This window comes from Hylobates moloch, unplaced genomic scaffold (genome assembly GCF_009828535.3).
Source record: "Hylobates moloch isolate HMO894 unplaced genomic scaffold, HMol_V3 SCAFFOLD_1, whole genome shotgun sequence".
Taxonomy (NCBI): domain Eukaryota; kingdom Metazoa; phylum Chordata; class Mammalia; order Primates; family Hylobatidae; genus Hylobates; species Hylobates moloch.
In genome coordinates, this window is record NW_026652276.1 from 13,054,901 (window position 1) to 13,077,191 (window position 22,291).

Sequence of the window (22,291 nt, forward strand, 5' to 3'; positions counted from 1 at the left end):
CAGCAAGATAGCAGGGGCTGATGGAGTAGTGAGGCTGAGTAGACACTGACATCGAAGAGCATTTTGGAGCATCTGTTATGCACAATGTGTTAAGATGGGATAAGAATGGGACGAGGGTGAGGTGATCAAGAAGAGAGACTCATCTGCAAAGTCCCTTGAGATAAAGCCATAGAAATGCCAGATAAAGTAATCAGGACATTATTTTCAATACATAGTTGAGGTACCAACAAAGAAGTGAAATCTTCTAGCAGAAATAAACCACAGGGCAAATAACATGAACTGAGATACAGCTTTCCTGGAGGGGTGTCAGGGAAGGGCAATGATCAAACCAGGGGATTGGGCTCTCAGCTTTTTGTGGAACTAGGGAAAGAAACCTTCAGCCTGGGAGAAGCAGGTGATGATTAAGAGAGCTAACACATTTGGCAAAGAACAACGTCTACCCTTTGCTGGCTGTAGGGGAAAAAATGCTTCTCTGGGAATTCTAAACCCCAGCCCTGTCCACTAAAGTGATTTGAAGTGGGGAGGTATAAATATTCTGTGATTTAGAAACACAGAACACCAGAAACGTATATAAAACAGGATTTATAGGGCTGTGGAGATACTGCTGTGCATTTTGCTAAAGACAAGTCAAAACTCCATGAAACCATGCTGTCAGGATTTCCAGATAGAACTCTGTTTAAGTTAGGTTTACAATTCAAAATTATAAAACATGCAAGAGAACAAGGCTCAGTAAGCAAGAGACAGTACACATGAAGTAGGACGGGTAGATTCCCAAGAATTTCCTATAAAATAATTAGCCATAAAAGTAGTAAAACAGATTTAAAATGATTAAAGTATAAAAGCAGGTGTGGAAACTATAAGAAAATGGCACTATAGCAAAATAGAAAGATCAATTAAAAATAATAAAAGATGTCTTAGAAATTTAAATCACAATTGTTAAAGTCTCAATGAATGGGTAAAATTGTAGATTAGATATAGCAGAAGAAGGAATTGGTAAGAAGGAAAATAATCTAGACAGTAGTTCTCAATCTTGGCTGTATTTTAGAATCTCCTGGGAATTTTTATAAACCCCTGTGTCCAGCTTACACCCCAGACCAATTAGATCAAAATCTTAAGGGCAGACAATCTAGGCATCAGTATTTTTTAACATTCTGTGGATTATTTTAACATGTGTGGTTGTTCTAACAACAGCTGCCTCAAGAACAGCACACAGGAAACTGAGTAATGAAAATACCATGAGAAAAATCCTCAAAATAACCACAAACACACAAACACTATGTCTTTTTTTTTTTTTTTTTCCCCTTCCAGACAGAGTTTTGCTCTTGTTGCCCAGGCTGCAGTACAATGGCACCGTCTTGGCTCACTGCAACTTCCACCTCCTGGGTTCAAGTGATTCTCCTGCCTCGGTGTCTTTTTAGTTCTATATTTATTGAGTGCATTTTCTGTGCCAGGCACTCTGCCAGGTACAGGAGACAAAAAGACAAATGAAATGCAAAAACAAAGAATTTTAAGATGCATTACAAAATCCAAACCTACTAATGTGCTAATTTTAACAGGAAATTAGATGGCAGTTGAAATTTAACTCTAATATGGAGAAAAGCCTTGTAATAAAGGTACATTCAGCAATATTACCTCATTGGGGTATGCATGTGCAACTATTGTTTATTTTTTTCCTAATAACTGAAATCTCACGGGGCCTCAATCCTCTATAATCTTTGCTTCTTCTGCTGTGGGGTTCCTAGCAGCACCTCAACCATGGTCACTCACCCAAGTCTTCGTAAGTGTCTTCTGCATCTCCCCTTTTCTGGGGGAACACTTACTGCATTTTCCCATTGGGAGAGGAGAGAATAATCTCCCCATGAGGGAATTCCAGTGGAGGGACTTCTCCCCACTGAATTCACCGTTTTGTTCTATTCCCCTGCTAATGTATGGTGGTGGAGAGAAAATGTGGGGTAGTGGCTGGTGTTAAGGTCTGAACTGGAGCCTCTCGGGAAATCTCTGGGAAGGTGGATGAAGCCCAGTTATGATGATCGCATGATTTGAGAATGCATCATTCTCTGCTTTAGGCCATGCCTCATCTGGAATCACTGAAAAGACATTAACTCACACCTGCATGGCAATGAGGAAAAGGATATGTCAGCAACCCAATCTTAAAAAAAAAATTAAAAATAATAAATTAATAAACCTTTTCTGCTTGCCCGATCCTTCTTCCACAATTAATAATTCATAGTGCCAATTCAAAAAATTAACATTGTACTTGTTATTTTTTTCATTAATCTTGTAACATTCTTGAAATATTGAAAAATGCCAACATTTCAGCATTATTATTTGGAACGAATTTCACTATAAAATGTATAATGCTGGTATTATTTATAAACAATCTGACAGTGTTGTCAATATTCTCTAAGTCACTAGTTTGCTATAGTTTATATCCATTAAATAATTCAAGCTGAAGACGACGTGACCAGACAAAGCACATCTCATTACAGCCAGAGCCCCGATTCCTACCATTTTCTGCATTATACTACCACATAGTGGTTCCTTTTATTGTGGTACACCGACTAGGCTAATACCTCATTTGCCATTATCAGTATTGTCATTAAAAAAAAAAATCAGTGGGACAACAGCCTGGACATTAACACATGTCCACCATTATACAACACTGTTTATATTAACAAAAGACTCATACAGTTATTTCAAAAATCATAATAAAAGAGAAAAACTCCAGTGATTTTGTTAACCTTTCTGGATGAGCTCTGTTTAATAAAGCCCAACAATATTATATTTTAAGATATTTTGATAAAAAAATAAAATCAGAGAGGTAGAGAGTTCATTAGAAATAATTTCTTTAAATTTGTCATTTGTACGTTTGAGAAACTGAGGTCCAGAAAGGGGAACATATTATAAGCATTTGTTGAAGGCCTCTAAGCTTGTTGGTAAATTCACGTGAAACCCCCAGGAATTGTGACTCACACCTAGGCTTTTTCTGTAATTTGTCTCTATACATTAAGAAAACAGCCTCACTGATTTATTGGCAAGAGTGTCAGTAAGTCATGGAAATAATTGGCAAAATGAGATAAGCTCAATCGTTATTTTATGGAATAAAATTAAAGGTCACCTGAAACAACGTGACGTGTACACCTTGAGGTAAGCTTGCCTGAAGAGCAGAAGTCTCCAGGGGCATAAACTCAGGTTAGTGCCGCAGCTCAACGTGAAGCTCATTACCTCCTATAACTTAATAAAGACATGTTTATTTTACTAAGACTAAAGAGATATCACAGTTACCATATTTTTCAGTTATATGAAAGAAAGATATTTTATAAACCTTAGGAAAAATAGAGCTAGGTCAACTTATCTTTATTCTTAACATTTAACCCCATATTGAAACAAAGGAAAGCTGCTGTCAGAACAGTTTTTACTTTTTTTCCCCTCAAATCTTTTTGTACGTTTTTATATTACAACTTCTCAATAGAAAAACCTGTTGATTACATTTTCTTGCAGTTTGAAAATGTTTTGTGTAGTGTTAAATCATGTGAAATTGACAATTCCAAGTCATATTAAATGTGCAATGTGAGTAGATACTGTACTAGAATAATTGAGAAAATATTACTATAGTTATTACTTTTCTTTAATCTGTTTAGAAAATCCTAAATTGAAAAAAAAGATAATACATTTTTAAATAATCAGAAATACAGTTGTGTGGGATGGATTTTATTTAAAGATTTCAAATGTGTGCTTTTAGAAAGATCAAGATTGTCTTCTCCTTGTGTATAATAACTAAGTTAGAAGAGGACAGAAGGAGTGTTCTACATAAAGTGTGGCCCTGGTCATAAAACTAGGTGATAAAAATAAGAAACTCTTCATCACAGATAAATTACCTAAAGGTAAAAGAAGACGGTATCAGCATCCCTTAGGAATTGGTAAGAAATGTAAATCATCAGGCCCCATTGTAGACCTCTTGAATCAGAATTCTCATAATGGGGCCCAGAAATCTATTTAAACACCCAGGTGATTGACTTGCATGCTTAAGTTTTAGCAGCAATGATCCAGGACCAAGACAGACCTTCCTCCTGCTTTGTCTTCAGACAACTTATTCCTAAAAAGCAAAACCTCATTGTTAACACTGACTGTGACAGTCATCCATTTATTGTCTCTCAATTCCAAATTCACTCTCCATTCCTTATTCTGCAGTAACTGAGATGGGCCCTGTGGATAGTTCTCCTTTGTCAGCTGGTACAATATTGTCAGTAGGTGGTGCTGCTGTACGTTTGCTCTAGGGGGAAAGGGTTTATTTTCCTGGTTTTGGTGCACATCTCTCACTAGGTTCCTCCACCATGCACCTTCACCAGGGCCCGCTTCTTGCAGTACAGGTTGGCCAGCATCGTGTACAGCCAGCAGCTTCCCTGATACCTCCTCAGGCGTCATCACAGCAGAGTGCCACCAGTACATCACCTCTCCATGAATCAATTGCCCAGGAATCCCTGAGGTAGCTTTGCAATGAGTCCAGAGGTGCAGCACCTTTTTGTGAACAGATGTTTCCTGGCAACCCAAAAGATTAGGTTTCCCGCAAGTTGCATCAGCAAAGAGACTGTGATTTCTCTCCCATCCAGTGACCATTGCACACCCTCTCCAACAAGGAATGCAATTCGCCCCTGAAGAGGTGAGAGACGTGGAGGTGGCTCCTTCCTGGGTTCTCCATCTTGGACCTAGAGGGTTGTAGCTGCTTCTAATGTTTGCTACTTCTGTATTATGTTTTTTTGTTTTTGTTTTTATTATACTTATGTCCTAGGGTACATGTGCTCAACGTGCAGGTTTGTTACATAGGTATACATGTGCCATGTTGGTTTGCTGCACCCATCAATTCATCATTTCCATAAGGTATTTCTCCTAATGTTATCCCTCCCCTAGGCCCCCACCTCCCTACAGGCCCCAGTGTGTAATGTTCCCCACCCTGTGTCCATATGTTCTCATTGTTCAACTCCCACCTGTGAGTGAGAACATGTGGTGTTTGGTTTTCTGTCCTTGTGATAGTTTGCTTAGAATGATGGTTTCCAGCTTCATCCATGTCCCTGCAAAGGACATGAACTCATCCTTTTCTATGGCTGCATAGTATTCCATGGTGTATATGTGCCACATTTTCTTAATCCAGTCTATCGCTGTTGGACATTTGGGTTGGTTCCAAGTCTTTACTATTGTGAATAGTGCCACAATAAACATACGTGTGCATGTGTCTTTATAGCAGCATGATTTATAGTCCTTTGGGTATATACCCAGTAATGGGATGGCTGGGTCAAATGGTATTTCTGGTTCTAGATCTCTGAGCAATCGCCACACTGACTTCCACAATGGTTGAACTAGTTTACAGTCCCACCAACAGTGTAAAAGTGTTCCTATTTCTCCACATCCTCTCCAGCACCTGCTGTTTCCTGACTTTTTAATGATCGCCATTCTAACTAGCATGAGATGGTATCTCACTGTGGTTTTGATTTGCATTTCTCTAATGACCAGTGATGATGAGCATTTTTTCATATGTCTGTTGGCTGCATAAATGTCCTCTTTTGAGAAGTGTCTGTTCATATCCTTTGTCCACTTTTTGATGGAGTTGTTTGTTTTTTTTCCTTGTAAATTTGTTTAAGTTATTTGTAGATTCTGGATATTAGCCCTTTGTCTGTTTGGTAGATTGCAAAGATTTTCTCCCATTCTGTAGGTTGCCTATTCACTCTGATGATAGTTTCTTTTACTGTGCAGAAGCTCTTTAGTTTAATTAGATCCCATTTGTCTATTTTGGCTTTTGTTGCCAGTGCTTTTGGTGTTTTAGTCATGAAGTCTTTGCCCATGCCTATCTTCCGAATGATATTGCCTAGGTTTTCTTCTAGGGTTTTTGTGGTGTTAGGTCTTACATTTAAGTCCTTAATCCATCCTGAGTTAAGTTTTGTATATGGTGTAAGGAAGGGATCCAGTTTCAGCTTTCTACATGTGGCTAGCCAGTTTTCCCAGCACCATTTATTAAATAGGGAATCCTTTCCCCATTTCTTGTTTTTGTCAGGTTTGTCAAAGATCAGATGGTTGTAGATGTGTGGTGTTATTTCTGAGGCCTCTGTTCTATTCCTTTGGTCTATATATCATTTTGGTACCAGTACCATGCTGTTTTGGTTACTGTAGCCTTGTAGTATAGTTTGAAGTCAGGTAGCGTGATGCCTCCAGCTTTGTTCTTTGTGCTTAGGATTGTCTTGAGTATGTGGGCTCTTTTTTGGTTCCATATGAACTTTAAAGTAGTTTTTTCCAATTCCGTGAAGAAAGTCAGTGGTAGCTTGATGGGAAGAGCATTGAATCTATAAATTACCTTGGGCAGTATGGCCATTTTCATGATATTGATTCTTCCTATCCATGAGCATGGAATGTTCTTCCATTTGTTTGTGTCCTCTTTTATTTCATTGAGCAGTAGTTTGTAGTTCTCCTTGAAGAGATCCTTCACATCCCTTGTAAGTTGGATCTCTCAGCAGAAACCGTACAAACCAGAAGAGAGTGGGGGCCAATATTCAACATTCTTAAAGAAAAGAATTTTCAACCCAGAATTTCATATCCAGCCAAACTAAGCTTCATAAGTGAAGGAGAAATAAAATCCTTTACAGTCAAGCAAATGTTGAGAGATTTTGTCACCACCAGGCCTGCCTTACAAGAGCTTCTGAAGGAAGCACTAAACATGGAAAGGAACAACCAGTACCAGCCACTGCAAAAACATGCCAAATGGTAAAGACCATTGACTCTATGAAGAAACCGCATCAATTAATGGTCAAAATAACCAGCTAACATCGTAATAACAGGATCAAATTCAAACATAACAATATTAACCTTAAATGTAAATGAGTTAATGCCCCAATTAAAAGACACAGACTGGCAAATTGGGTAAAGAGTCAAGACCCATCGGTGTGCTGTATTCAGGAGACCCATCTCACGTATAGAGATGCACATAGAGTCAAAATAAAGGGATGGAGGAAGATCTACCAAGCAAATAGAAAGCTAAAAGAAAGCAGGGGTTGCAATCCTAGTCTCTGATAAAACAGACTTTAAACCAACAAAGATCAAAAGAGACAAAGAAGGCCACTACATAATGGTAAAGGGATCAATTCAACAAGAAGAGCTAACTATCCTAAATATATATGCACCCATTACAGGAGCACCCAGATTCGTAAAGCAAGTCCTCAGAGACCTACCAAGACACTTAGACTCCCACACAATAATAATGGGAGACTTTAACACCCCACTGTCAATATTAGACAGATCAACAAGACAGAAGGTTAACAAGGATATCTAGGGCTTGAACTCAGCTCTGCACCAAGTGGACCTAATAGATATCTACAGAACTCTACACTCCAAATCAACAGAATATACATTCTTCTCAGCATTATATTGCACTTATTCTAAAATTGACCAAATAATTGGTAGTAAAACACTCCTCAGCAAATGTAAAAGAAGAGAAATCACAACAAAGTGTCTCTCAGACCACAGTGCAATCAAATTAGAACTCAGGGTTAACAAACTCACTCAAAAGCATGCAACTACATGGAAATTGAACAACCAACTGATGAAAGACTACTGGGTAAATAATGAAATGAAGGCAGAAATAAAGATGTTCTTTGAAGCCAATGAGAACAAAGACGCAATGTACCAGAATCTCTGGGACACATTTAAAGGAGTGGGTAGACGGAAATTTATAGCACTAAATACCCACAAAAGAAAGCAGGAAAGATCTAAAATAGACTCCCTAATATCACAATTAAAAGAACTAGAGAAGCAAGAACAAACAAATTTAAAAGCTAGCAGAAGGCAAGAAATAACTATGATCAGAGCAGAACTGAAGGAGATAGAGACACAAAAAAACCCTTCAAAAAACCAGTGAATCCAGGAGCTGGTTTTTGAAACAGCCAACAAAATAGATAGACTGCTAGCAATACTAATAAAGAAGAAACGAGAGAAGAATCAAATAGATAAAATAAAAAATGATAAAGGGGATATTACCACTGATCCCACAGGAATACAAACTACCATCAGAGAATACTATAAACACCTCTACGCAAATAAACTAGAAAATCTAGAAGAAATGGATAAATTCCTGGAAATATACACCCTCCCAAGACTAAACCAGGAAGAAGTTGAATCTGTGAATAGACCAATAACAGGTTCTGAAATTTAGGCAATAATTAACAGCCTACCAACCAAAAAATGTCCAGGACCAGATGGATTCACAACTGAATTCTACCAGAGGTACAATGAGGAGCTGGTACCATTCCTTCTGAAACTATTTCAATCAATAGAAAAAGAGGGAATCCTCCCTAACTCATTTTATGAGGCTAGCATCATCCTGATACCAAAGCCTGGTCAGGACACAACAAAAAAAGGAGAACTTTAGGCCAATATTCCTGATGAATATTGATGCTAAAATCCTCAATAAAATACTGGCAAACCAAATCCAGCAGCACATCAAAAAGCTTATCCACCATGATCAAGTTGGCTTCATCCCTGGGATGCAAGGTTGGTTCAACATACACAAATCGATAAACAATCCATTACATAAACAGAACCAACGACAAAAACCACATGATTATCTCAATAGATGCAGAAAAGGCCTTCAGCAAAATTCAACAGCACTTCATGCTAAAAACTCTCAATAAACTAGGTACTGATGGAACGTACCTCAAAATAATAAGAGCTATTTATAACAAACCCACAGCCAATACCATACTGAATGGGCAAAAACTGGAAGCATTCCCTTTGAAAACTGGCCCAAGACAAGGATGCCCTCTGTCACCACTCCTATTCAACATAGCATTGGAAGTTCTGGCTAGGGCAGTCAGGCAAGAGAAAGAAATAAAGGGTAGTCAATTAGGAAAAGAGGAAGTCAAATTGTCTCTGTCTGCAGATGACATGATTGTATATTTAGAAAACCCCATTGTCTCAGCCCAAAATCTCCTTAAGCTGATAAGCAACTTTGGCAAAGTCTCAGGATACAAAATCAATATGCAAAAATCACAGGCATTCTTATACACCAATAGCAGACAAACAGAGAGCCAAATCACAAGGGAACTCCCATTCACAATTGCTTCAAAGATTATAAAATACCTAGGAATCCAAGCTACTTCTGTATTCTTAAGATTTCTCTTTACTTCTCTCTAGCCAATTCTTCAATACTCCAATCCCCTGTTTTAGTTACTAATTCTTTGCATTAAACCTTCCTTGCTAAACTTCTTGTGTGGTTTCTGTCTCTCTAACTCGACTGACCCTGAATGATATATTTAGCTTTATCAGTAGATTGTTTTTTAGATTATAGAATCAATTCACAGATAGTATCAAGACACAACTCGTGGAAAGCCTAAACACATCAAATTACATCATTATTTAGGTAGATGAGAAATTTGAATTTTTTATAAAGAAAAACTCCTTGTAAGGCTGTGGATCTCGAGCAGCTTTTCATAGCATTCAGAGCTATCCATGCTGAACCCCTCTCTGCACCTAACAGCAAATAATGACTTACAGGTGTTTAGTGCTTTATGGTTTTCAGGAATTTTATTAATGGTACTGCTTTAAGTTTATTTCTACAGTAAGAATTACATTCTAAAATCACATAATAAATAGAAAGTGCTCCAGGTGATAAAGTGACAGATTACGATCTAGAAGAGCGTTGGGCTCCAAATACTGCTTATTTCTGTCTTCAGAGTGAAACCCTGACAATGGGATAGCCCCAGAGAGCTCAGCAGGAGTGAGCTGCAGTGATCTCCTCTGCCTTGGGGCTCTTACTGCAGCTTGGGCTTCTTTCTGTCCCCTCACACTTAATCATCCAGAGTAGCAGGTCCTCCCCTGGGAACATAAGCCACAGGCCCAAATTACTTAAGATCTGAGGAGTACAGTCACCCCAAAGGGAAGGTCAGAGGCCTGCTGGACATCCTTGTATATCTTATTGTAGGATGGATTCTGGGATTTTAAAGCAAGCAATGTGAATATACTTGAATAGATAAGAATACAAAATACGTAGAGGAAAGAACAATAAGAAGTCATTAAAAGGAATGCAGTGGAACCAATAGATATGAAAGGTATTCAAATTTTAGAATTAAACTTCCCCTAAATTGATACTGCTGACAATCAAATAACTCAACAGAAAGATTGGAGTGAGAGACTCTCCTAGAAAGAGTCCACAGAGATTCAGAAACAGGAACAATAAATTGATAGATATGGAGGAGAGAGGTACCAGAATCCAGATAAAATGGAATCTAGACGGAAAAGAAAAAAAGAAAGGCATAAGGAAGATATTTGAATAAGTAATAAGTATAAATTCTCCAGAAACAAAGAAAACTGAAAGGTCTTATATTGACAACACCACAGGGTGTCAAAAAAGAAAAAGAAAACTGACGTGGACAAGAGGGATAGTGAAACTTAAGAATATCTAAGACAGAGAGAAAAAGAGTAGATCATGTAATAACAAAAAAGGAATCAAAATGATATCAGACTTGTCAATAGCAATACTGGATGCATAAAGAAATTAATTTCTTAAGGGTATTGAAGATAAAGAAACTGACCTTTTAATTTTATATCCTATTGAATGGATGTTGAACTCTAAGAGATTATCATTAAATTTTACTAAGAATATTTTCAAGCATAACAGGATTCATTTAAAAAAGACCTGCAATAAAAATACTCCTGAATCATAAACAAGGATGATGAAGCCAGGGAGAGGCTATAGAAAGTAATGTATTCTCCTGTGAGAGAAGAAAAAAAAAAAAAAAAAAGCACTAAAGAAATGGGAAATTATTTCCAGAACACCATCAAAGTAAAATCCTAGAAAAAAATTAGTTTTATGCTGTCCTTCTCTAGAGTTCCTTTGATATTTCCCCTAACCTCGGCCCAAATCTCAGATGATGTTCTGTACCCAGTGGGGTGACCAAAACTCTTATTCCTAAGGGATCTGGGCCCTTTGGGATGCTTGCTATAGTGGGGTTGCTAAAATCGTCTATTAACTTTTACATTAATAGTAAGAGGCATTCAGAGGGTTCCCTCCTTGCATCCCTCCCTGCATCCATGTTGTAGTAAAGCCCTGTCTCCTTGATAATCAGGAGCAGTCTCAGTCCAGCCCACCCAGCAAGCCCCTTTAATTATTCATCCAGAATAAAGGCCAGAAGGGCGCTGGCCTTAACTCTGGTTCCATGGAGGTAGTGATTGTGCCCGAGGGTGGGGGAATGCATTCTTCCTTTACATTGCTTTTGCCAGAGGGCGTGCAGGAGGTCAAGTGTCACAGCATGGGGCCTCTGTTTGTGGCCAGGGTTTCTTCATAAGTCTCCCTTATTCCTCAGGGCTGGTTGTAGCAGGTGAGATCTAGTCTTCCGGTGGGGTAGCATGGCTGGTGGGCACCCCCTGTGCGTGTGAGCTGTGTCCCTCTGCTGTGTCTCCCCAGCTAGGATGGCCTAGATGATGAAAGAAAGGCCTGTGTCTTGCAGATGAAGCTCATCTTCGTGATTGCGAATCACATTTCTTGCGGGCTCACCATGTGTCAGGCAGCTTTGCAAGGTGCTTTTGTCTAATTCCGCCTCACAGGCACATTCCCAGGAAAGCGCTGTGTCCTTCTTTACTGATGAGGAAGAGTCCAATGGGGTGAAATCATCTCTTCCAAGGTCACGAAGCTAGGAAGGGGTGGCACTGTCACCCAAATCGGGGCCTCAGTTTCTATCTGGAAGACTGTGCTAGGTGACATTGCTGCAGCAGTGTTTCTCAACCAAGGGCAATTCTGTCTCCTAGGGGACACTGGGCGATGTTTGAGACACTTTTGCCTGTCACCCTTGGGGGGTGCTACTGGCATCTGGAAGGTGGAGGCTAGAACCTGCTGACCATCCTACAAAGCCTGGGGCGGTCTGCCCTTCCCCTCCCCCAAACAGTTTACCCAGCCAGCATCAACAGCGTGGAGGCTCAACAACCCTGCTAGAGAGGGCTCATGGCCCCTGCTTTCGGCATCCCCGGCCTCTGCCCCATCCTGGTCCTCGCCTTCTCTCATTAAGATGGTGCTGCGGGTTCCTCACGGATTTCCCTCCAGCACTGGGTCCCCTGCCTGTCTTTTCTCCACCCACAAACTCACATAATTTTTACAAAACACAAACTGGATTTTATCTTTCCCAGCTTAAAACACTTGCAGGATTCCCCTTTCCTTTGAAATAGAACGGCACTCTTCATCCTGGCACACAGGCTTGGCACTCCAGGGCCCCTGCTACCTGTGTTGTGGTCTCATCTCTCATCACTGCCCTTTCTGGGGTCTGTTTCAGCAAAATCAAGCTTATGACAGTCGAGCGAGCCTCTTCCCTCCTCCCGTCCTGGATCTCAGGGTCTCTACTGTCCAGTCCATTCTTCCTTCACGCCTAAAGGTATCCTCTCCCCCACTTCCTGGACTACTTGTAGATTTCAGGGGTTAGGACGGCTTTGTCTGTCGTCGGTTAGTTCCGACCCTAGCAGGCTTGTTGACCTTAGGCAAGGCATTTAATCTAGTTGTGCCTCACTTTTTCCATCTGACAAATTTGGGATAACAAATGTGTTCACAAAAGTCATGGGGCTTTTGTGAGAGTGCAGAGAGATTGTGCCTATAGAACACTCAGCACAGTCTCTGGTATATTATAAGATCTAGGCAAAAAGTAGCAATACATTATTTTTAATGTGGTTAGTATTATTCTAAGGCTATCACTTATTCAGAGAGCTGGGCTTTAAGACAATTCGGGGATTTGGCACCAGCATTGCCATAAATCCGAAGCCTCCCCACTCAGGAGATCAAGCAGGAGCAGATGAAGGGAGGGGCCTCCAGGAGGCAGGAATGGGCGTGATAAATGGGCTGGGGTCTCCCTCTAGTGGCAGCAAGAGGGAAATGATGGAGGAAGGCGCCTTTGTTCTTAGTGGTCTATGAACATGCCCACGCATGATCCACCCCAGGGCAGGGTCTCTGGGGAGCTCCTGGACTACAGGAAAATAATGGTGAAATATAGTTATAGGACTTTCACTGTGGTAGGTAAAGACTCCAAGCTCCTCCCAACTCCCCACTGCCTGGCCATTATTTATTCGTTCATTTAAGGCTGAGTTAAGCCTCCATGTCTCCCTCCCATTTTTACTTTCCCAAGCTGAATTAGGTACATCTCCCCGGTGTTCCCAAAGACGCTGAGGATGCAGTTATTGAAGCTGGTGCGCATTTACAGACTCCTCCTCTTGGTGAAGGTTTTGTGCCAGACTCTGGTGACAAAGCATTGTCCTCTCAGACTCAGTGGAAGAGGGAGACAGACACATACCAGGGATCGACAGCCGGAGTGTCAGGCTGTGACAGGGTAAGCCCAGCGATCGTGGGAGCCGAGAGAAGGCATCAGGACACCCATAGCATGGCGAGGGGTGGAGAGGCGCAGGAAGGCCTTTACAGAAGAAGTTACATTGGATCTGTAAGATGGGGAGGAACTGGCGAGTAAAGAAGGAATTTGCAGGATACGTGGATACAGAGATAAAGGGGTGACCCGACATCCGAGAAGAAGCATATGGCTTCACTAGAGATTGTGAGGCATCTGAGATGACGCAATGCAGTCAGATTGTTTAGCAAATGCACAGAGCCTAAGATGATGAGTTGAGTGTCTGGACTTTCAGCCCATGCTGTGTCACAACAGGCTTCACTCAAATGAGCTGTGGTTGCCTCTTTTTGGAAACTCTTCCTTCCTTCAGAGCTATCCATGTGTACACAGTCATGCGCCACATACTATGTTTCAGTCAACAGCAGACTGCATATCCAATTACTGTGCCTTTTCTGCGTTTAGATTCACAAATACTCTTGTGTTACAATTGCCTACAAAATTCACCACACTAACCTGCTATAACAGGTTTATAGTCTAAGGGCAATGGCTACACCATATAGCCTAGGTGTGTAGTAGGCTACAAAATCTAGTTTTATGTAAGTACACCCTATGATAGTCACACAACAAAATTGCCTGATGACATATTTCTCAGAATGTGGATTCCTGTTGTTAAGTGACACACAATTGTGCCCGGGCAGGAGATCATTCCAGGCAGAGTATAAAACAAGAACAAATGCGGAAGTGGGCTTGGCTTCGTCAGGGAACAGCAAGGAAACCAGTGTCACTGCTGCTACCAGGGTCTTCACTCCCATACAGAGAAACTTCTTTGGGGTCTCCTAACTCCCACTTCATTGTTGTTTCAAGGATAATGATTGAATCTGTGAGACGATGCAAGACAAATTACTCAGAAGGCCAAGCCAACAGCAAAGAGTAAATCCTACAGTTATTGTTAGGACCAATAATAATGAGAACGTTTACAAGGGGAGAATACTCGTTTGTTTGCTTGTTTTAACGAGATTTTTAATTTCTCTGGGTCTCTGACTCTGGACACTAGATCACTGCTAAAGTGTGATGCCTGCAGTTCCTCAGGGTGTGGGTGCCTAAAGGACAGAGGCAGAGAGAAAACCACTGCCACTCTATAGCACATGCTATTGGAAAACGTGCAACCCTTGGAAACATTTTCTGATGTCAGGTTTCCAAGGGAAAGGACCCTGTTTTCTTCACCTCTGTAGATGATATATAGTTGGCTACTGTTCTGTTATCCACTCTGACAATCTCTGTATTTTCACTGGTGCATAGAAAGCACTGATATTCAAAGTGATTGTTTATATAGTTAGATTAGTATCTATCATATTTGTTACTCTTACTATTTTCTATTTCTTGCCCTTCCTTGTCCTGCATTGCTTTTTTTTTTTTTTTCTTTTAGGGACAGGGCTTTCCTATGTTGGCCAGACTGGTTTCAAACTTCAGGCCTCAAGTGATTTGCCTGCTTTGGCTTCCCAAAGTGCTAGGTTTACAGGTGTGAGCCACTACACCCAGCTGCATTCCTATTTTTGTCTTCCACTCTTTCTGCCTTTTTTTTTTTTTTTTTTTTGCAAAGTCTTGCTCTGTTGCCCAGGCTATACAGTGGTGCAATCTCGGCTCACCGCAACCTCCATCTCCCGGGTTCAAGTGATTCTCCTGCCTCAGCCTCCTGAGTAGCTGGGATTACAGGCGCACGCCACCATGCCCGGCTAATTTTTGTATTTTTAGTAGAGACGGGGTTTTGCCGTGTTGCTCAGGCTGATATTAAACTCCCAACCTCATGATCCACCCCTCTTGGCCTCCCAAAGTGCTGGGATTATAGGCATGAGCCACCACACCTGGCCCACGGTTTTAAATTGAGTATTTTGTATAATGCTCTTTTTTTCCCTTTCTTATCAGTTATAATTCTTTTTTCACTTTTTTTAGTGGTTATCCTAGAGTTTACAATATACATTTACAACTAATCCAAGTCTGGTTTCAAATATCACTAGAGTAATTCATAGATAGTGCCCGTATCTTAGTAAAATAAACCTAGTTCCTCCTTCTTGTCTTTTGATTCATTTATGTTATTGATTTCATTCATACACATGCATATGTTAAGTATAATATACATATAAGACATATACATAAACACATGTAATTGAATTCGTTGTTGATGTGATGATTTTAAACAAATTGTTTTCTGTTAAATCAGTTAAGAATAAAAAAGTATTTATTTTACCTTCAATTATTTCCTCAATGTTCTTCCTTTCTTATGTAGATCGGAGTTTCTGACTTATATTATTTTCTTCTCTCTAAAGGACTTCTTTTGACTTTTTTTGTAAGGAAGGTCTACTGGCAACAAATTTCTTCAATTTTTGTTTGTTGAAGAAAGCATTTTTTTCTTTTTCAGTTTTGAAGGATAATTTCACAAGGTATAGAATTTTAGGTTGGCATTTTGTTTGTTTGTTTTTCCTCAACTGTTTAAATATTTTACTCCACTCTCTCCCTGCTTGTATTGTTTCTGAGAAGTAATATGTAATTCTTATCTTTGCTCCTTGATAGTTAATGTGTCTGTTTCTTCTGGCTTCTTTCGGGACTTTTTCTTTATTTTTGTTTTCTGTAGTTTGAAAATAATATGCCTAGGTGAAGGGGGTTTGTGTGTGTGTGTGTGTTTGTGTGTGTGTGTGTGTGTGTTCAGATTTATCCTGCTTGGTGTTCTCTGAGTTTTTTGGACCTGTGGTTTGGTGTCTGACATTAATTTTGGGAAATTCCCATCATTATTTTTTCAAATATCTTCTGTTTCTTTTGTTTTCTATATATATTTTCTACTTTTATATATTAAGGGGGTACAAGCACATATTTCTTACAAGCATATATTGCATAATGGTGAAGTGTGGGCTTTTAGTGTACCCATCACCCAAATGGTGAACATTGTATTTAATAGGTAGTTTTTCAACCCTTACACTCCTCCCTTCTTCAGTATCCTTTGGTCTTCAGTATCCTTTATTCCATTCTGTATGTCCCTGCACACCCATTGTTTAGCTCCCAGTTATGAAAACATTTGATATTTGACTTTCTGTCCCTGAGTTACTTCACTTAGGATAATGGCCTTCAGTCACATCCATGTTGCTGCAAAAGACATGATTTCATTTGTTTTTATGGCTGAATAGTATTCCATGATGCATATATACAGTATATATACTGCATATATAAGTATTCCGTGATGTGTATATATAACATATATACTGTATATATGTGGTGTATATATGTTATATGTTACATATATACACCACATATATACAGTATATATGTGGTGTATATAATATTTACAGTATATATGTGGTGTATATACTGTATATATAACATATATGCAGTATATATGTGGTGTATATATCTAACATATATATGGTATATACACTATATATGTAACATATATACTGTATATATCCTGTATATATAACCTATATACATTATATATGTTACATATATAATATATGTAATATGTTATATGTAATAATATATAATATATGTAATATGTTATATGTAATAATATATAATATATGTAATATGTTATATGTAATAATATATAATATATGTTACATATATACCTTATATATGTAACATATATACACCACATTTTTCTTTATCCAGTCCTCTGTTGATGAACACTTTGGTTGATTCCACATCTTTGCTACTGTGAATAGTGCCGTGATAAACACCTGAGTGCAGGTGTCTTTTTATATAATGATTCTTTCACTCTTTCTTCTCCTTCCGGTATGGCGATTACACACACGTTACACCTTTTGTGGTTGTGCCACAGTTTTGAATATTCTTTTCCGGTTTTTTTTTACCTCGGTCTCTTTTTCTGTTTGCTTTACAGCTTTGAGGGTTTCTGTTGAATAACCTTCAAGCACAAGGATTCTTTCCCCAGCTTGAGAACGTCTACTTTTCCAGTGTCCAGTCTACTAATAAGCCTGTCAGAGTCATGCTTTATTCCTCGTATGGCATTTTTTTTTTAATCTCTATCATTTCCTTTTTGGTACTTTCTTAGGATTTCCATCTCTCTGCTCACATTGCCCATCTGTTTTTACATACTGTCCACTTTATCCACTAGAACGCTCAGCATAATCATCATAATTGTTTTAAATTACCAGTTTGATAACTCCAATGTTCCTGCCATATCTAACTCTAGTTCTGATATTTGGTCTATTTCCTCAAGCTGAGTTTGTTTGTTTATTTGCCTTTGGGGATGTCTTGTACTATTTTCTTGCTACCTGGACATGATGTAGTGGGTAATGCAGTAAATAGGCCATTATTAAGGCAGTGGTAATGTATGGGAGGAGGGGGAGTCTCCTATCATCCTATTATTAGGTGTCAGTCTTTTGCTGAGCTTGTGTTTCTGCACTGTGACCTCACAAGAGCTTCTCAGTCCCCTACTCTTTGGTGGGACTAGATGGCTAAAGCAGACCAAAGTTGGGTATTTCCCATCCCCCAGGTCAGTTAAGTTCCAATGAAACTCCAGCAGGTTAGGGTCTGGAAAAACAATTCCACTTGAGGGCAGGCCTGGTTAGGAAAAACAGAATGTTCTGGCATAGTTTAAAATGGCAACTTTCCTCCCCCACCCTACAGGAAGCACAAGGGAATTTTTCTCTTGTCTTCTCTGTGAGAACCTGGTCAAGCTCCCAGAGGTAAAACCCCAAACAGTATTGGGGGCCCTGATGACTGAGTCCCCTGGAGTGTTTAACCCTCAGATGTGTCCACACGAGGCCTCCAGCCATTCATCCATTACAGTTCAGGTTTCCCTACCCTGGCACGAGTTCTCACCATGGTTTCTGCTCCTGTGTTTCTGCTCTAGTAAGTTGTGATTCTCTGTTTTCAACTTTTTGTTGATCCTTCCAATTTTGGGGGCAGCAGTTTTCCCTATGATGAGTTGATTTTTCAGTTTGTTCAGCTTTCTACTTTTAGGATGAGGTGGCCACTTCTAGCTTCTTACAAACAGAGTCATAAACCAGGAGTCCTCTGCTGGATGTGCAGAGCCCAGCAAAATGTCTGGCGCATAAGGAGGCTCAATAGATTTGAACTGAACTGACCAGGGTTGAAGCAATAGCGACCCTTTTGTTAACCCAAGATGAGGCAGACAATCCAGCCACGAGTTTCCAGTTAGCATTTCTCGACAGGGGCATCAAGGGAGCTGGTTGGTGGCACCCCCGCCTCTTTACAGAATCCTCCAAATGCAGCTGCACCCTTGGCCATCACCAAGCTGTGCAGCTGGAGGTCGAAGCCTGGGAATTCTTGCCATGCTGGGTCCTCACCCACATCCTCGCAGCCCCAGTGGTTTCAGCTCTCAACTTGTTCCAGTCCCCACTGGTAACCACCAGCACATGCCTCAAGAAGAGGTGGCTTGTTTAGTTTGGTGGTAAATGAAATTGGTTTCTTAGCTTCCTTTCTTTTTCCTCCCTTCTCTCCTCTCCCTCAGGAAACCTGAGAATTCAATGATGTATTGGAGAAAACAAGTGCCTGCAAACTGTTTGCAGATATGTGGTCTTTGGTCTGAGCTACCACAGAAAAGCTTCCCACAACCAAGTGAATTACAGACAGTCAGCAAAAGAAACTCTTTGCAAATGTGATTATTATAAGTGCCAGATCGAGTTCACACACTCACTTCTGGAATGACTGACAAATGTCATGACACAGGTTTTAGGTATTTTTTTATTACAGGGTCATACATTTATATAGTAATACATTCATTTTTCCCTTTGAGTTGTTCATCTTGGATGCTGACATTTACTGGGTGATCCCGCTAACATGTGGAGTAATGAAAAGATCTGGAGGCTCCAACACCCTCATGTTGTTTGCTGTTCACTAACCATGAGCAGGTGCTTGAACCTTGAGCACTCATTTTCCTCACTTTATCTTGTCTGGAAAATGGGCATAATAGGCCCTCTCCTAACTTCTTCCCAAGGTAATATTAAGGATCTATGTGGACTAGGAATTTTTTTTTTTTTTTTGTAATGGAGTCTTGCTCGGTTGCCCAGGCTGGAGTGCAATGGCTCAATCTTGGCTCACTGCAACCTTCGCCTCCCAGGTTCAAGTGATTCTCCTGCCTCAGCCTCCCAAATAGCTGGGACTACAGGCACCCACCACCATGCTTGGCTAATTTGTTTTTGTGTTTTTAGTAGAGATGGGGCTTCACTGTGTTGGCCAGGCTGATCTTGAACTCCTGACATCAAGTGATCCACCCACCTCAGCCTCTCAAAGTGCTGGGATTGCAGATGTGAGCTACTGTGCCCGGCCTGAAAACATGTTATCAAGTAAGATTAAAGTTTTAAATTTGTGAAATGAAATACTATCGTCAAATATTTCTCTAGCCTTTCTGCATTGTTTAGTTTAAATCTTTCTTGACTTTAGACTTTTGGTCATATTTTCTTCATTCATTAGTGCCCCTGTGTTTAATTAAACAAATAAATCAAGGAAAACAAAACAAGATTCCACAGATCTTTTGAAGACTGTATTAATTTTAAATTGTATTTATAATTCATAGTTTAAGTTATACCATTAATGATAAAGCTAAATTTTCTTTAGATTATTTCATTTCTTAACCTTGATCATCTATTGGAATGTAAATAATATTGAAGCCAGTTTTAATTCAGGCACCAAAATTAGCCGAAATGCAATGTCAGAGCATTTCCCCCTATTTTCTCAAGAAAAGAACTTGTTGGCTCACCAGGTCTAGGAAGATGGGTGGAGTACCCCTTCTCTCACACATGCTATCCAGACATCACCATTCTAATCTGGTGTCAGGACACCCACAGAATGGTCCCCTTTGAGAAAAGCACTCGAGCAGGCCCTTCTAGTAATAGGGCTTCCAAGGCCGCCTCCCTGGTCTCCAGCCCTCACCCCTCACACTTTCTCTTTCCTGGTCCTGTCACCTCAGGGGGCAGAGCCAGCCCAAGACCTAAGTTCTGCTTCTGGGGAAACTCTCAGCCCACCACCTTGGACTACTTCAGGGTAACCACTACCCTCTTCAACTTCTAAAGACACATGACTCCCAAACTACCTCTCTTCCGCCTAATGACACCTATCCCATTGTATGGCCCAAAATACCCTAAATGAAGGTCTGAGAAGGTTTTAAAAACAAAAACAAAAGCAAGCATTACTTGTTAGGAAGTAACTCTTACAGAAGGGGGCTAGAAGGAGACGAGAGCAAGGAGTAAAACCAGCTTTTGTCCATCAGCACCGAGGGGTGACAGATTAATCTGCTCCCCACCAAATATGTGCAAAACCATTAATGCACAGATTCGTGTTCATAGTGAGCTCCTTATACCTGCCTTTGCCTAGAGCTAACCAGTGGTGAGATGGGTAATAGGCACTGCTCAAGAAGGCATAAGCACTATTTTTGCTGTTACCTGGAATCTCCCAGGGCTGTGTTTGTGAGGTCTGTCTCTGAAGCTGGACTGCCTTCCCTTCTTCATGCAGTTGCTATTCCTTGGGGTGGATCTGGCATGCCTCCTGGTTTTCTTTGTTTTTCTTCCCTCTAGTGTTTAAATCAGGTACAACACATCCAATCCTTCCTACCATTAGGCAACTTGAATCATGAAACTAAAAATGCTAAACGTTATCTTTGCTATAATTCAGTTAATTTCTCATTTTAAGATGCCCCCAAACCTCAAGTGACTCATTTAGGAGGCAAGTCCGTTTGGATTGAACAGAGAATTACTGTTTTATTTTAAAGTTCTACCTCTGGTTACATTATCTATCTTATGTCTAATTTCATTAATGATATTTTCTCTTTCACTGCAATTAAATTTAACCAAGGTTTGTTATTATATTTTCTTCAAAACTAGCTATTGAGGCCACTTGCCAACACTGCTCCTTTTATATTTAGGAATTCATAAATTTAAACATATATCTCAATTTTGCTAGAATTTTAGATGATTTTCAAATTTTCAGAGACGGATATTTAGCTTACATTTTTAAAAAGAATAAAGTCTAATAATAATAATAATGGTAATAACTTAATCTCTGAGCTCAACTTGGTGATAGCCTTTGAATCTTTATGTAAGCCACACACATAAAAAAGTCAGACAAGTAGATATTTACAGTTTTTTAAAATCTGTAACTCATACGGTTTTCTTTGTTTATATATTCACTATAATAAACATGTCTATTTCAATCCCATTGCGGTAAAAAGTATGTGGTGTAAAAATGGGAAAACTTGGAACTTTTGAGGACTTACTCATGATCTAATGTGTTCCATGAATCACTTGTAATTTTTTTAAAAATTTGGTGATGGAAGGTTTTTATTCTATCAACAGGATCCAAAGGTTAATTCCTATTGGATCAACTTTATAATTTATATTATAGAAATATTTCAGGTCCTTGTTTATCTTTCATGAACTTGCATCCATAAGGACTATTACTTGGGAATTATTTTTTATTATTCCATTTTTGCTCATTTATTTTCATATGTAACAAAAGTAATGAATGTTTATTTGGGGAGACCTGATAGCTATTGAGAAACACAAAAAATAAAATGAATTACCTGTAATATAAGAAGAAAAGTCAGCCATTCAGAAGTTTGAGTATTCCTCTTTCCATCTTTTAATATCTATATGTATACACACATATACAGGTTAATATATATGAGAGATGGCCTGATGCTATATAAAGTATATTTATTCTAAACAATAGTGAGTAAATTTCTTTTTCTGGATTTTAATATTATTTAATTGGAAGGTCAAATAATATGAATATTTTGCAGCTCTTTAAAAGTATTGCCAAATTACTTTCTAGGAAGATTGTATTGATTATACTTCCACATAATATGTATAAAGTGTCTATTTTCCCACATCTTTAATTCAACAGGATATTGTAATTTTTAAAGCTTACTGACTTAATTGATAAAAATTGTCATTACCATTTTCATGGGC

The 22,291-nt window shown here is 39.4% G+C and overlaps 1 long non-coding RNA gene across 2 annotated transcripts in view; it reads left to right on the plus strand.

The window, feature by feature from the left end:
* Positions 1-22,291, plus strand: part of LOC131384621 (uncharacterized) — a 265,923-nt gene that overhangs the window by 59,977 nt on the left and 183,655 nt on the right. For both annotated transcript variants that reach the window (XR_009215657.1, XR_009215662.1), the window contains exons 5-6: positions 12,303-12,401; positions 13,143-13,343. This is a non-coding gene — a long non-coding RNA (uncharacterized LOC131384621). The remainder of the gene's footprint in view (positions 1-12,302; positions 12,402-13,142; positions 13,344-22,291) is intronic.